General features: G+C 38.7%; 1 non-coding gene across 1 annotated transcript; it reads right to left on the reverse strand.

The window, feature by feature from the left end:
* Positions 1-7,292: 7,292 nt before the first annotated feature.
* LOC127747170 (small nucleolar RNA R71) lies at positions 7,293-7,400 on the reverse strand. Its single transcript, XR_008008974.1, has one exon. It is a non-coding gene; the product is annotated as a small nucleolar RNA R71 (small nucleolar RNA).
* Positions 7,401-11,207: the final 3,807 nt, after the last annotated feature.

Here is an 11,207-nt window from a genome sequence, read left to right on the forward strand (position 1 = left end):
TGAAGAAGGTGATCCCCGAGGTCCCTTTCAAACTAAAAAAGAGTGAATATCCGGAGATCCGACATGAGATCCGAAGAAGAGGTTAGGAAGTTCTTACCAACCCCATTCAACAAGTCGGGATCTTAATGGTTCAAGAATTCTATGCCAATGCATGGATCACCAAGAACCATGATCAAAGTGTGAACCCGGACCCAAAGAATTGGCTTACAATGATTCGGGGGAAATGCTTAGATTCTAGTTCGGAAAATGTAAGGTTGGCATTCAACTTGCCTATGATGCAAGGAGATGAACACCCTTACACTAGAAGGGTCAACTTTGATCAAAGGTTGGACCAAGTCCTCATAGACATTTGTGAAGAGGGCGCTCAATGGAAGAAAGATTCAAGAGGGAAGCCGGTTCAACTGAGAAGGCATGACCTCAAGCCCGTGGCTAGAGGATGGTTGGAGTTTATCCAATGCTCAATCATTCCCACTAGCAACTGGTTCGAAGTTACTATAGACCGGGCTATCATGATTCATAGCATCATGATTGGAGAGGAAGTAGAAGTTCATGAGGTTATATCCCAAGAACTTTATAAGGTGGCAGACAAGTCCTCTACCTTGGCAAGGTTAGCCTTCCCTCATCTCATTTGTCACCTCTATTATTCAGTCGGAATTGACATAGAGGGAAACATCCTCATTGATGCGGACAAGCCCGTCACTAAGAAAAGGATGGAGCAAACAAGAGATCCCACTCATCATGAAATCCCTGAGATGCCTCAAGGGATGCACTTTCCTCCACAAAACTATTGGGATCAAATCAACACCTCCCTAGGAGAGTTGAGTTCCAACATGGGACAACTAAGGGTGGAGCACCAAGAACATTCCATCCTCCTCCATGAAATTAGAGAAGATCAAAAAACCATGAGAGAGGAGCAACAAAGGCAAGGAAGAGACATTGAGGAGCTCAAGCACTCCATAAGATCTTCAAGAGGAAGAACAAGCCGCCATCACTAAGGTGGACCCGTTCTTTAATCTCCTTGTTCTTTATTTTTCTATTTTTAGAATTTTTTTATGCTTATGTTTATCTATGTTTGTGTATTATTACATGATCATTAGTGTCTTAGTGTCTATGCCTTAAAGTTATGAATGTCCTATGAATCCACCACCTTTCTTAAATGAAAAATGTTCTTAATTGAAAAGGAGAATAATTGCATGAATTTCAAATTTTATAACAGATTAATTATTTTGATGTGGTGGCAATACTTTGACTTCTGAATGTATACTTGAACAGTGCATATGTCTTTTGAATTTGTTGTTCATGAATGTTGGCTCTTGAAAGAGTGATGAAAAAGGAGACATGTTACTGAGGATCTGAAAAATCATAAAAATGATTCTTGAAGCAAGAAAATACAGTGAAAAAAAAAGAGAAAAGAAAGAGAAAAAAAAGAAAAAGATAAATAAAGTCATGATCCAAGGCAAAAAGAGTGTGCTTAAGAACCCTGGACACCTCTAATTGGGGACTCTAGCAAAGCTGAGTCACAATCTAAAAAGGTTCACATAGTTATGTGTCTGTGGCATGTATGTATCCGGTGGTAATACTGGAAGACAGAGTGCTTTGGGCCACGGCCAAGACTCATAAAGTAGCTGTGTTCAAGAATCATCATACTTAACTAGGTGAATCAATAACACTATCTGGATTCTGAGTTCCTATAGAAGCCAATCATTCTGAATTTCAAAGGATAGAGTGAGATGCCAAAACTGTTCAGAGGCAAAAAGATAAAAGCCCCGCTCATCTAATTAATACTGATCTTCATAGATGTTTTTGGAATTCATTGCATATTCTCTTCTTTTTATCTTATTTGATTTTCAGTTGCTTGGGGACAAGCAACAATTTAAGTTTGGTGTTGTGATGAGTGGATAATTTATACACTTTTTGGCATTGTTTTTAGTATGTTTTTAGTATGTTTTAGTTAGTTTTTATTATATTTTTATTAGTTTTTAGTTAAAATTCACTTTTCTAGACTCTACTATGAGCTTGTGTGTTTTTCTGTGATTTCAGGTATTTTCTGGTTGAAATTGAGGGACCTGAGCAAAAATCTGATTTAGAGGCTGAAAAGGACTGCAGATGCTGTTGGATTCTGACCTCCCTGCACTCGAAGTAGATTTTCCGGAGCTACAGAAGCCCAATTGGTGCGAACTCAATTGCGTTGGAAAGTATACATCATGGGCTTTCCAGAAATGTATAATAGTACATACTTTGCTCGAGATTTGATGGCCCAAACAGGTGTTTCAAGTCAGCTCAAGAATTCTAGCGTAAAACGCCGGAACTGGCACAAGAATGGGAGTTAAACGCCCAAACTAGCACAAAAGCTGGCGTTTAACTCCAAGAAAAGTCTCTACACATGAAAGCTTCAATGCTCAGCCCAAGCACACACCAAGTGGGCCCGGAAGTGGATTTTTATGTAATTTACTCATCTTTGTAAACCCTAGGCTACTAGTTCTCTACAAATAGGACCTTTTACTATTGTATTTTCATCTTTTGATCACTTTAGATCTCTAGATCATCTTTGGACATCTAGTTCTTAGATTATGGGGGCTGGCCTCTTGGCCATGCCTAGACTTTGTTCTTATGTATTTTCAACGGTGGAGTTTCTACACACCATAGATTAAGGTGTGGAGCTCTGCTGTACCTCGAGTATTAATGCAATTACTATTGTTCTTCTATTCAATTCAGCTTATTCTTGTTCTAAGATATCACTTGTTCCTCAACTTGATGAATGTGATGATCCGTGACACTCATCATCATTCTCACCTATGAACGTGTGCCTGACAACCACCTCCGTTCTACCATAGATTGAGTGGATATCTCTTGGATTTCTTAACCGGAATCTTCGTGGTATAAGCTAGAATTGATGGTGGCATTCAAGAGAATCCAGAAGGTCTAAACCTTGTCTATGGTATTCTGAGTAGGATTCGAGGATTGAATGACTGTGACGAGCTTCAAACTCGCGATTTTGGGGCATTAGTGACAGACGCAAAAGAATCACTGGATTCTATTCCGACATGATCGAGAACCGATAGCTAAATAGCCGTGCGGTGACAGAGCGCGTTGAACATTTTCACTGAGAGGACGGGACTGTAGCCATTGATGATCACAATTTCGTGCACCACTGAACCTCCACGGGAATCCAGAGTTGTGGAGAATTCCGTCAAGGGCGTTACAATTGATACTAAGGAGGATAGTGCACAACCCCCAAAGCAGGTATCATATAAGGAACTGGACAAAATAACCCAAGAGGCAAGTTTTCTTGATGATGATAATCACACGTCAAGTTCTCTTAGTAATGAACTTGCATCCGCAAGTGAATTCTTTGAGACAGAAGAATCTTCCCCGAGTGAATACGAAGATGATGCTGAGGTAGATTTTTCTCAACCTCCAACTTATGACTTGAATGATGATGAAGAAGAAATCGAGGACCTTGATCAAGACATGGTTGAAATTGAAAAAGTTTGCAAAGAGGTGGAGGAATTCACAAAAGACCACAAGAGAGTAGAGGTTGCAAAACCGCTGGACACACCTATCCCAAGGCCATTACTATCCAATACAAACTTCAAGTGGGTAAAATCCTTAGTTTATCTTTACTTTTCCACTTGAATATGGTTTACTTGAAACAGATGGCCAGCTTAGAGCTCTTTGTGGCTTTAAAAGTAAAAGGGAAATGACTCGCACTCAGAGCTGGTATGCAAGATTCAATGAAGTTTTGCACTTCAATTTGACGTGTAAGGATTGGTGTCAAGCTCAATTGAAAGGATCTCGGAAGCTGTTTGGTCACTACAGTGAGAATTCAGATTACTCACCACCTGGCTAGAAAAATGTAGATCAAGACAAACACGGGTGCAAAAGTAAAGTATGGGATCCTGGAATCTATTCTAACATTCAACACCCCGAGAGCCTTGAAGCCTGTTTGAAATCACCTAAGGGCTTTACGTACCTTGTTTGGGACCCCGAAGGCTGCTGGCATTCCAAACATTGGTGGAGATTTCTAGATGAATTTAAGCACAAGCCATTATAACAGAAAGCTCATCAAACGTCTAACTTAAGGACTTTAACTAAAAGTGCTAGGTGGGAGACAACCCACCATGGTATGATCGTTCATTTTTCAGTTTAGTCTGTTTTTAAATTTTGATTGAACCTGGAATTTTTGCATGACATTCATTGCATTTTGCATTCTGCATACTGCATAAAAAAAATCACCCCACAAGAGCGCGTAGGCCACGCGTGGGCGTGGAATGAAAATCGGCGTAAAGATCCAACGCCCAGAAAGTTGGGTTGGAATCGTGCGGCTGGTGTGCATTTAGCACAAAATAGCCCACGCGTTCGCGTCCCTGACGCAAACGCGTCAATTGTACAACACTCATCCCACGCGAAAGATTAAGGGTGTGGAGCTCTGCTGTACCTCGAGTTTTAATGCAATTACTACTATTTTCTATTCGATTCAGCTTATTCTTGTTCTAAGATATTCGTTGCACTTCAACATGATGAATGTGATGATCTGTGACACTTATCATCATTCTCACCTATGAATGCGTGACTGACCTGACAACCACTTCCATTCTACCTTAGAACGGGCGTGTATCTCTTGGATTCCTTAATCAGGATATTCGTGGTATAAACTAGAATTATTGGTGGCCATTCTTGAGAAATCAGAAAGTCTAAACCTTGTCTGTGGTATTCCAAATAGGATTCAAGGATTGAATGATTGTGATGAGCTTCAAACTTGCGATTGTTGGGCATAGTGACAGACGCAAAAGAATCAATGGATTCTATTCCGACATGATCGAGAACCGACAGATGATTAGCCATGCTTTAATAAGAGCATTTGGACCATTTTCACTGAGAGGATGGGAAGTAGCCATTGACAATGGTGATGCCCTACATACAGCTTGCCATGGAAAGGAGTAAGAAGGATTGGATGAAAGCAGCAAGAAAGCAGAGATTCAGAAGGAGCACAACATCTCCATACACTTATCCAAAATTCCTACCAATGATTTACATAAGTATCTCTATCTTATTCTATGTTTTATTTATTATTAATTTCGAAACCTTTATAACCATTTGAATTCGCCTAACTGAGATTTACAAGATGACCCTAGCTTGCTTCATACCAACAATCTCCATGGGATCGACCCTTACTCACGTAAGGTTTATTACTTGGATGACCCAGTGCACTTGCTGGTTAGTTGTGCAAAGTTATGACAAAGTGTGATTCACGTTTGAGAGCGCTACCAAGTTTTTGGCGCCATTGTTGATAATCACAATTTCGTGGACAAAGTTTTTGGCACCGTTGCCCGGGATTGTTCGAGTTTGGACAACTGACGATTCATCTTGTTGCTCAGATTAGGTAATTTTCTTTTCAAAAAGTTTTCAAAAAATTTTAAAAAATTTTCTTTGTTTTTGTTTTTCAAAAAATTATTTAATTTAAAAAAACAAAAAAATTAATAAAATCATAAAAACCAAAAATATTTTGTGTTTCTTACTTGAGTCTAGTTTCAATTTTTAAGTTTGGTGTCAATTGCATGTCTTTAAAAATTTGTGCATTTTTCGAAAACTCATGCATGGTGTTCTTCATGATCTTCAAGTTGTTCTTGGTAAGTCTTCTTGTTTGATCTTGATATTTTCTTGTTTGTGTTTTTTGTTGTTTCTCATATGCATTTTTACATTCATAGTGTCTAAGCATTAAGGATTTCTATGTTTGGTGTCTTGCATGTTTTTCTTTTCTTGAAAGTTTTCAAAAATAAATCTTGATGTTCATCTTGATCTTCAAAGTGTTCTTGGTGTTCATCTTGACATTCATAGTGTTCTTGCATGCATCATGTATTTTGATTCATAATTTTCATGTTATGAGTCATTTTTGTGTTTTTCACTCTCATCATTATAAATTCAAAAATAAAAAAATATCTTTTCCTTATTTTACTCGTAATTTCCGAAAATTTGAGTTGACTTACTCAAAAATTTTTTAAAACCTAGCTATTTCTTATAAGTCATGTCAAATTTTCAATCTTAAAAATCTTATCTTTTCAAAATGTTTTTCAAAAATAAAATCTTTTTCATTTTTTATTATTTTTTAAAATTTATAAATTTATTTTCAAAATCTTTTTCTTATCTTTATTTCAAAATTTTGAAAACTTTACTAACAATTAATGTGATTGATTCAAAAATTTGAAGTTTGTTACTTTCTTGTTAAGAAAGGTTCAATCTTTAAATTCTAGAGTCATATCTTTTATTTTCTTGTTAGTCAAGTAATCAATTTTAATTTTAAAAATCAAATCTTTTCCAAAATATCTTTTTCAATCATATCTTTTCAAAATATCTTTTTCAAATCATATCTTTTTCAAAAATTTGATTTCAAAATATCTTTTCTAACTTCTTATCTTTTCAAAATTGATTTTCAAATCTTTTTCAACTAACTAATTGATTTTTTGTTTATCTCTTATCTTTTTCAAAACCACCTAACTAGTTTTCTCTTTCTAATTTTCGAAAATCACTAACCCTTTTTTCAAAATTTATTTTTGAATTTCTCCCTCTCTCATCTTTTTCTGTTTATTTATTCATTTACTAACACTTCTTTTCATCTTAAAATTCGAACCCCTTCTTCCTCTCTGAGTTCAAATTTTCCTCTTCTCCTTCTTCTATTCTTTTCTTCTTCTACTAACATAAAAGAATCTTTTTATTGTGGTAAAGAGGATCCCTATTATTATTTTCTGTTCCCTTTTTTTCATATGAGCAGGAGCAAGGACAAGAATATTCTTGTTGAAGCAGATCATGAACCTGAAAGGACTCTGAAGAGGAAACTAAGAGAAGCTAAATTACAACAATCCAGAGACAACCTTACAGAAATTTTCGAAAAGGAAGAGGAGATGGCAGCCGAAAATAATAATGAAAGGAGGATGCTTGGTGATTATACTACACTTACTTCCAAATTTGATGGAAGAAGCATCTCAATCCATGCTGTTCAAGTAAATAATTTTGAGCTGAAACCTCAACTAGTTGCTCTAATGCAACAGAACTGCAAGTTTCATGGACTTCCATCAGAAGATCACTATCAGTTTTTAACTGAGTTCTTGCCGATCTGTGAGACTGTTAAGACTAATGGAGTAGATCCTGAAGTCTACAGGCTTATGCTTTTCCCTTTTGCTATAAGAGACAGAGCTAGAACATGGTTGGACTCACAACCTAAAGATAGCCTGGACTCTTGGGATAAGCTAGTCACGGACTTCTTGGCTGAGTTCTTTCCTCCTCAAAAGCTGAGCAAGCTTAGAGTGGATGTTCAGACCTTCAAACAAAAAGATGGTGAATCCCTCTATGAAGCTTGGGAAAGATACAAGCAGATGACCAAAAGGTGTCCTTCTGACATGCTTTCGGAGTGGACCATTTTGGATATATTCTATTATAGTCTATCTGAGTTCTCTAAGATGGCACTGGACCATTCTGCAGGTGGATCCATTCACCTAAAGAAAAAGCCTGCAGAAGCTCAAGAACTCATTGACATGGTTGCAAGTAACCAGTTCATGTACACTTCTTAGAGGAATTCTGTGAGTAATGGGACACCTCAGAGGAAGGGAGTTCTTGAAATTGATGCTCTGAATGCCATATTGGCTCAGAAAAAAATGTTGACTCATTATGTCAACATGATTTCTCAAAGTCTGAATGGATGGCAAAATCCATCCAACAATAATAAAGAGGCATCTTCTGAAGAAGAAGCTTATGATCCTGAGAACCCTACAATGGCAGAGGTAAATTGCATGGGTGAACCCTATGGGAACACCTATAATTCCTCATGGAAAAATCATCCGAATTTCTCATGGAAGGATCAACAAAATCCTCAACAAGGCTTTAATAATGGTGGAAGAAATAGGCTCAGCAATAGCAAGCCTTTTCCATCATATTCTCAGCAACAGACAGAGAATTCTGAGCATAACTCCTTTAGCTTAGCAAATATAGTCTCTGATCTGTCTAAGGCCACTTTAAGTTTCATGAGTGAAACAAGGACCTCTATTAGAAATTTGGAGGCACAAGTGGGCCAGCTGAGTAAGAAAATCACTGAAACTCCTCCTAGCACTCTCCCAAGCAATACTGAAGAGAATCCAAAAAGAGAGTGCAAGGCCATTGACATAATTAAAATGGCCAAACCTAGAGAGGAAGGGGAGGACATGAATACCAATGAGGAAGACCTCATGGGATGTCTTCCAGACAAGAAGGAGTTCCCTATTGAGGAACTAAAGGAATCTGAGGCTCATATAGAGACCATAGAGATTCCATTAAACCTCCTTCTGCCATTCATGAGCTCTGAAAACTATTCTTCCTCTGAAGAGGATGGAGATGTAACTGAAGAGCAAGTTGCTCAATATCTAGGAGCTATCATGAAGCTGAATGCCAAGTTGTTTGGTAATGAGACTTGGGGATATGCACCTCCCTTGCTCATTAGTGAACTAGATACATGGGTTCAGCAAACTCTACCTCAAAAGAAACAAGATCCTGGTAAATTCTTAATACCCTGTACCATGGGCACCATGACCTAAAAGGCTCTGTATGATCTGGGGTCAGGTATAAATCTTATGCCACTCTCTGTAATGGAGAAACTGGGAATCTTTGAGGTACAACCTGCCACTTTCTCATTAGAGATTGCAGACAAGTCAATAAGAAAAGCTTATGGATTGGTAGAGGACGTGTTAGTAAAGGTTAAAGGCCTTTACATCCCTGCTGATTTCATAATCCTAGACACTAGGAGGGAGAAGGATGAATGTATCATCCTTGGAAGACCCTTCCTAGCCACAGCAGGAGCTGTGATTGATGTTAACAGAGGAGAATTAGTCCTTCAACTGAATGAGGACTACCTTGTGTTTAAGGCCCTAGGGTATCCCTCTGTGAACATGAAAAAGAGGCACAAAAAGCTTCTCTCAATACAGAGTCAAACAAAGCCCCCCACAATCAAACTCTAAGTTTGGTGTTGGGAGGCCCTCATCATGCTCTAAACATCTGTGAGGCTCCATAAGAGCCCATTGTCAAGCTATTAACATTAAAGAAGCGCTTATTGGGAGGCAACCCAATTTTTATTTATCTATATTTTTATTGTTCTTTTATATTTTATTAGGTTCATGATCATGTGGAGTCACAAAACAAATACTAAAATTAAAAACAGAATAAAAAATAGCAAAGAAAATAGCACACCCTGGAGGAAGAGCTTACTGGCGTTTAAACGCCATTAAGGAACATCTGGCTGGCGTTCAACGTCAGATCAGAGCATGAATCTGGCGTTGAACACCAGAAACAATCAACAGTCTGGCGTTTAAATGCCAGAATTGCACCCTGAGGAAAGCTGGCATTTAATGCCAGCAATAAGCATCAGGCTGGCGTTAAACGCCAGAAACATGCTACATTTGGGCGTTTAATGCCAGAAACAAGCTTCAGTCTGGCGTTAAACGCCAGGATTGCAGGCAGAGGGCATTTTACATGCCTAATTGGTGTAGGGATGATAAATCCTTGACACCTCAGGATTTGTGGATACCACAGGATCACCTCAGGATCTGTGGACCCCACAAGATCCCCACCTACCTCAACTTACCTTCTCTCTTCTTCACACAACCCAATAACACTCTTCACCAATCACATCCATCCTTTCTTCCCCATAAACCCCACCTACCTTCAAATTCAAAATCTCTTTCCCACCCATACCCACCCTCAATGGCCGAACCAAACCACTCTCCCTCTACTATATAAACCCATCCATCCTTCTCCATTCTCACATAACACAACCCTATCTTCTCCCCCTTGGCCGAATAAACATCTCTCCCCTCTCCTCTATATTTTCTTCTTCTTCTTCTATTATTTCTTGTTTTGCTCGAGGGCGAGCAACATTCTAAGTTTGGTGTGGTAAAAGCATAGCTTTTTTGTTTTTTCATAATCATCTATGGCACCTAAGGCCGGAGAAACCTCTAGAAAGAGGAATGGAAAGACAAAAGCTTCCACCTCCAAGTCATGGGAGAAGGAGAGATTCATCTCAAAGGTCCTTCAAGACCACTTCTATGAAGTTGTGGCCAAAAAGAAGGTGATACCTGAGGTCCCTTTCAAGCTCAAAAAGAATGAGTATCCGGAGATCCAACATGAGATCCAAAGAAGAGGTTGCGAAGTTCTGACCAACCCCATTCAACAAGTCAGAATGTTAATGGTTCAAGAGTTCTATGCCAATGCATGGATCACTAGGAACCATGATCAAAGTATGAACTCGAATCAAAAGAAATATCTTACAATGGCTCGGGGAAAATGCTTAGATTTCAGTCCGGAAAATGTAAGGTTGGCATTTAACTTGCCTATGATGCAAGAAGATGCACGCCCCTACACTAGAAGGGTCAACTCTGATCAAAGGTTGGACCAAGTCCTTATGGACATATGTGTGGAAGGAGCTCAATGGAAAAAAGACTCAAAAGGCAAGCCGGTTCAATTGAGAAGACTGGACCTTAAGCCTGTGGCTAGAGGATGGTTGGAGTTCATCCAACGCTCCATCTTCCCCACTAACAACCGATCCGAAGTTACTGTGGATCGGGCCATCATGACCCATAGCATCATGATTGGAGAGGAAGTAGAAGTTCATGAAGTCATTGATGACAAGTCATCATATACCCATTTTTCAAGCTAATTTCACTTGTTTTATTAGTCTTTATGCACTTTCTTGCATCCTAAGTAAGTGATTTGGAGTGAAAATGCATAACTTCTTTAAATCAAACAACCACCATGAAATTAATGTTAACTCATGAGTTTTGAGATAATTTTAATTGAATTTTAATTGATTTATAAGCCTTGTGAATTTAGTGATACTTGGAGTGGTTGTTTTGGTTTATTGTAGGTGAAGAAAAGAATAAAAGAGAAAAGCGTAGCCTAAGAAAGTGTGGCCAAAGGAGAAAAAGGCGTGGCTTATGAAGGAGGGAAGCAAGCATTGCCCTCCACAAGGGCACACTACCCTCTAGGAGGGCAACATAAGGAAAAAAAATCTTGAGAGGCAACCCTGCCCTGCCCACGACAAGGGCAGAACACAAAATTGTGCCTTGGATCAAAGAAGAGCAAAACCTTGCCATGCCCTCCACAAGGGCAGTATCGGGCCTTCATGGAAAATAAATCAAAGGAAAAAGCCTACCAATGCTTGCCACAAGAGTTGAACACGGGACCATGAG

The sequence above is a fragment of the Arachis duranensis genome, chromosome 4 (assembly GCF_000817695.3).
Source record: "Arachis duranensis cultivar V14167 chromosome 4, aradu.V14167.gnm2.J7QH, whole genome shotgun sequence".
Taxonomy (NCBI): Eukaryota; Viridiplantae; Streptophyta; class Magnoliopsida; order Fabales; family Fabaceae; genus Arachis; species Arachis duranensis.